This window comes from Dipodomys spectabilis, unplaced genomic scaffold (assembly GCF_019054845.1).
Source record: "Dipodomys spectabilis isolate Male_0828 unplaced genomic scaffold, ASM1905484v1 ptg000039l, whole genome shotgun sequence".
In the NCBI taxonomy this organism is placed as follows: Eukaryota; Metazoa; Chordata; class Mammalia; order Rodentia; family Heteromyidae; genus Dipodomys; species Dipodomys spectabilis.
Window position 1 is genome coordinate 13840314 of NW_024870716.1, and position 6000 is coordinate 13846313.

A 6000-nucleotide genomic window follows, 5' to 3' on the forward strand; every position below is an offset into this window, starting at 1 on the left:
TCGTTACCCAGTCGGCCCCAGATATTAGAAGAAAGCTTCAAAGTTAGAAAGTTTGTCAGGGAAAGGTGTTATCTGAGCTGGTAGTGGTTGCCCAGCGGGTGTTTGACAACAGAGAAACCCTGGAAGAAAAAGAAAGTGGGTTCCAATTTTGGTAGCAGCACCAGAACAGGATCAAGAAACCCTTGGTGAAGACAGTATCATTCATTTGCAAATGGCAGTAGGGAACTAGATCAATGTGCTTATTAGCAAACAAAATGGACATTGGAAAAAGGAATGTCCAAGGAGGAGAAACATGGAAAATGACAGATTAAGTAAGCAAGTTAATCGCCTGGAAACTGTGTTCAACAAAAAATGTGGTGACACTGGCTTGAAAAAGACTCTGAATCTCCAGCATGTGCCAGTCAAAACACACAGAAAGGTTAAAAGTGCATTGAACAGCAAACTGAAGAAAACTAAGAAAGAATTACTGGGTGTGAAGAAAAGGTTTAAAGACATAAATCATAAACTTGTAAGAGTCAAAGATGAGAACAAAATCCTCAAATGAACCTGGAAAACACTCAGGATCAAATGGAATCTAAGTACATCAGCCTGGGTGAGCATGAGACAAAGCTGGGGCCACAGGTCAGAGGCTGAAGGAGGCACAGGATGCCAGTGATGCCATTCTTGCTGATTATAAGCAAGGCCAGGAGGGGATCCTGATGCTGCATGCAGAAATCAAGGCCCAGAAAGAGCAGTTAGCGGAGCAGGCACAGAAGTGCCATATCAGAGAAGAAGCAGCCAAGAAAAGTAAACAGGAAAACATCATGCTCAAGAAAGAGATTGTTACTCTTCAGAAAGAGTTAAAGGACATACATGCTCTGCTAGGAAATGCTCGGGAAATGGAAAGAGCATTAGGCAGAAAAACAGAAGAGCTAAACAGACAAGTTGAAAGACCTGTCTCAAAAACACACTGAATTGAAAAGTGAAAAAGAGAAGCTACTACAGAAAAAGGCCAAACAGACTGCTGAGAGCCTCACCATAACTGTAATGCAGAAGCAGTGTGTCCCACTGGAATAGGTGGAGGTGCGAGAAAACCCTTGAGAAATTAAAGGAGAGAAATTAAACCATTGAGAAATTAAAGGAGGAGCTGAAGATCCAGCAAAGGTATTATGAGGAGCAGCAGCTGGACAGTCAAAGGAACTCTCCTGTGACCCCAGCAGAACACTTGCAGGTTAAGAAGGACTTTGAGAAGGAAATTGGGATCATAAAAGTGAGCTTGAGAGAAAAGGAGGAGGATACAATGGAAGAAGTCTGCAAGCTCCAGACTGAGATTCAAAGTACTAACAGGCATTACAGAAATTCGAGACCCCTGAGGTTCAGGGAAACAACCGAGCTGATCACCTAGCTCAGGAGGCCACCCTAAAACTAGTGGGGCCTCTGGAGCTACTAGTTGTTAAGATGAAAGGAAGAAGCAAAAAAGTCATCATAAGTGTGCAAATGTGGAGATGGCACTTGCCTTCTGTCTCTGTATGTCTGGTTATTTGTCACCCTGGTAAATTGTCCAGGGCCACTGCTTAAAACTGCCATGAAGACCAGTGGGGCCTCAGCTTGACAAGGCTACCCATTGTATGTAGAAAGTTGCCAGCAGGTAAATGCTGGAAAGATGAAACGTGGAGAGGGTGTGTATTCAAGGGGCCTCACCTGGAGAATTTTGGGAAGTGGACTTCACAGAGGTAAAGCCTGCAAAGTATGGGTATCGGTATTTGTTAGTACTAGGAGACTTTTTCAGGCTGGGCTGAGGCATTCCCGACAAAAACTGACACCGCTCGCTCAGGTAACAGTTAAAAATGTACTCTATGAAATAATTCCTCGATTTGGCTTACCCATAGTAGTGGGGTCCGACAGTGGCCCGGCCTTCATGGCCCAAGTTACTTAATTGTTAGCTAAGGCCCTAAGAATTGGAAGTTACATTGTATTGATAGACCTCAGAGTTAAGGGCAGGTGGAAAGAATGAATAGGTTCTTAAAGGAAACTTTAACTAAATTAATTACAGAGACTGGCCATGACTGGGTAAGCCTCCTCCCCTTTGCTCTCCTTCCAGCAAGATGCACCCCTTATGTTAGAGGATTCACTCCCTTCGAAATAATTTATAGTAGGCTGCCCCCTTTGGTTCCTATATTAACAGAAATGTCTAACAACAATCTGGTACAGTCCCTGCAGGCTTTGCAAGAGGTTCATTTGTTTGCCTATCCTTTGGTAGCTGAGACCCTCTGGCCTCCTAAGAAAAACTGCATCCATTCTTTCCTGCCTGGACAGTTGGCGTGCTGTGGGTAAAAAGGCATTGTGCTCCTGAATTGGAACCCAAGTGGCAGGGACCTTACTCAGTAGTGCTAACTACACTATTGGCAATTAAAGTTGCAGAAAAACAGCATTGGATTCATCACTCTCAAGTGAAACAGGCAGTGGAGCAATAACCAGAGAAGGCTCAAGATGGACTGTTGAGAGACATTCAGAGCATCCCTTAAGGATAAGACTCACCAAGTGTTAATTATTGTTAACTAGTGTGTTTATACGGTTTGCTCCTTGTTATGTTAAATTTGCATCTTAAGCCTGTTCAATGGAGGGAGAGAAGGGAAAGTTTAGGATTTGGTCCAGAAGGAATCAATGATTTGATTGGACATGAAAACCAATTGGGAATGTAATAAACCCATGGGGCCCTGATAATCAGCAGGACCCAATAGTCAGTGGGGCTCCATGGCCTGGAGGGGGCCGGGCATCAAGCGGCAAGCCTCACTGCTCCACAGACTGGGCCACGGACAGAGCAGGGCTTTGAGAGTCTGGCTTCACCACCACACAGGGCATGACGCTAAATGGGGCGGGGCATGCCACTGAAAGGGGTGGGGTGTCGAGCCCCACATGGAAAGCTGTCAGGAAGTGATTGGGCAGTGGGCAGCTTGAGGGAGGAGAATGAATGGCAGTTGGAAAACCGTTAGGGGAAAACTGTTAGGGGAAGAACCTTTAGGGAAAAACACTACCGAGTTAGTGTGGAGGAAGGGGAGGAGTAGGAGTGGAGGGAAAGGCAGCAGGAGGGGAAAGCCTGCCGGAGCAGAGCCAGGCAAACCTGTGGAGAACAGGGCAAGCCTTGAGAGGCCATTTAGGTTTTCTTGAGGAGAAGCCATTTGGGGCCTCCTCGAGGGGCCATTTGGGACCTTCCTCTAGAGAGGCCTGTGGAGAGGCGCCTCGCAGAGCAGAGCAGGGCAGGCCTGTGGAGAGTGGAGAGGCCTGCAGAAGAGGAGGAAGGGAAGAAAGGGAAAAAATCTTCCCTTTTGGAGCTTTGGAGCTTTAGAGGTCAGAGTTTGGAGGTTTGCAGACTGACTAATAAAGGTCGGGGGGGGGGGGGGTTCAGGCTGCCTATTGGATGATGGAGGTTTGGTGGTTGAGGCTGCTCTTGGTTCTGGGTATCTATCCCAGGACAAGGTAGTCTCAAGTCCCCTTTCTGGTGTAAATAGTGTAAATAAACTTCTCTTGTTCACCTCTTACTGTGCTTCAATGGATTGTTTCACTTTCCAGGGGTCATAAGTCTATATATAGGCTGTGTGTTCTGAGGATGGGGGTGGGGGGTTGGGGAATGGTTGGGAGAAAGCAAGAGGCACTGACTGGAGCAGAGCAGGGCAGGACTGTGGAGAGGCCTGAGGCCTGAAGAGAGGCCTACAAAGAGGCTGCAGAGAGGCTGCAAAGAGGCCTGCAGAGAGGCCTGTGGAGCATGGAGAGACCTACAGAGAAGGAGGAAAGAAGGAAAAACCTTTCCCTTTGGAGCTTTGGAGCTTTGGAGGTCTGGAGTTTGGAGGATTTCACATCGAGGTTTGTAGATCAATTAATAAAGGTGAGGGCTGCCCATTGGAGGGTTGGAGGTTCGGTGGTCAAGGCTGCTCTTGGTTCTGGGTGGCTAGCCCAGGACAATGTAGTCAGTGTTCCCTTTTCTTGTGTAAATAGTATAAATAAAATTCTTTGGTCACCTTTAACTATGCCTCGATGGATTGTCTCGCTCTTGTGGTCATAATATTTGGAGGCCCCAGTGAGATAATCCATTTGGACAGCATGGAGCCTGGACCCCAGGAAACTCCCACATAGAAGAGTGACTTAGCCTGCAGGAGACAGCTGCTTGGAGATATTTCTCAGCCCCAGGATTCCCAGAGCTTTGCTTGAGTGTCTATTTCTTGAAGACCAATGTGGACAGGAGTCATTTGGAAACCCTCCAGGGTTGAGTCTGAGCAAGCCTCCATCCTGCATCTGGGGAGACTCAGTGGAAGGCTGGATGCAGCATAACTTCCCTGAGTGTGAGGCTGGCATGAGACATCCCCTGTGCCTCCTGGAGCTTCATTGAGAAGCCATCTGGGACCTCTTCAAGAGATCATCTGGGACTTCCTCGAGAGGTCATCTAGGACCTCCTTGAGAGGCCATCTTGGTCTTCATTGAGAAGCCGTCTGGGGTCTCCTTGAGAGGTCATTTGGGACACATGGCACATGTGGGTTAAGTGTTTGTGGCTACTTGTCTGTTTGTGTTTGTTACTAGTTCTGTGCCCTATATATACCTCTGCTTACTCCTTTTTCTCCAGGATGAGAAAACAATATCTTAAAATTCTTGGAAGTGAAACTGTAACTGAAAAATCTCCTCCCCCAGTGTCACAGGATCCCACAGAAGAAGACCTACTGGTGTATTCTACCTGTGCCATCAGCACCTCCGATGTTAAGTCCGCCCCATACTAGAAGTGGTTCCTTGTATCAGCCTGAGGTGGTACAAGGTGGTACAGTCCTCTTAATGCCCTTGAGACAGGCACATGGGGGAGATGGTGGGCAAACCCCGTTTCTAGTGTATGTTCCCTTTACAACCAGTGACCTGTATAACTGGAAACAACAAAATCCATCCTCTCCTGAAAAATCCCAGGGGCTCATCTCATTATTGGAGTCAGTGTTTTTCACACACCCGCCCACCTGGGATGATTGCTAGCAACTTTTACAGGTGCTTTTCACCTCAGAGGAAAGGGAGTGAATCCAGTGTGGTGCCTTGAAGGTAGTCCTTTAACTAGATGGCTCCCCCACTGATTACCCAGTCCATTTGGAGTGAGTCTTTCTACTGACTTGCCCAAGCTGGGCCTACAATAGTGATCAAGGTAAGGAGGAGCTTACCAGTTATCACCAGACTCTAGTGCAGGGATATGGGCAGCGGCCAGGAAGCCAACTTTATCTAAGTTGAGTGAGATTGGGCAGGTCCCCAGTGAGTCCCCCACTGCTTTTCTAGAACAGTTTTTGGAGGCCTAGAGGACCTATATATGCCTGTACATCCTGAGGCTCCAGAGAATGGAAAAGCCCTAAATATGGCCTTCATTACTTGGTTGGCCTTAGATATTAGAAAAAACTTCAAAGGTTGGAAGGTTTTGGGGCTGGGAAGGTGGCTCAGTGGTAGAGTGCTTGCCTTGCATGCATGTGGCCCTGGGTTCAATTCCTCAGCACCACATAAGCAGGAAAAAAAGCCAGAAATGGTGCTGTGGCTCAAGTGGCAGAGCGCTAGCCTTGAGCTGAAGAGCTGGGGGACAGCGCACAGGCCCAGAGTTCAGGCCCATGACTGGACCTCTACCTCCCCAAAAAAAGAAGGTCTTGAGGCAAAGGTGTTATCTGAGTTGGTATCAGTTGCCCAGTGGGTATTTGATAATGGAGATATCCTAGAAGAAATAACAGTTAACAAAGGCGGTTCAAGTTTTGGTGGCAACACCAGGACAAGGATCAAGAAACCCTTGGCGAAGATTATAATTCATTTGCAAATGGCATAGGGAACCTCTAGGACTAGACCAATGTGCTTATTGAAAGCAAAATGGACATTGGAAAAAGCAATGTCCAAGGAGGAGAAAGATGGAAAACGATAGGTTAAGTAAACAAGCTAGCCACCTGGAACCTTCATATCTCCTGAGAAACGTGGAAAGGAGCTCAGGGCTCTGAAATCCAACCTTAAAATTCAGCTTAAAAA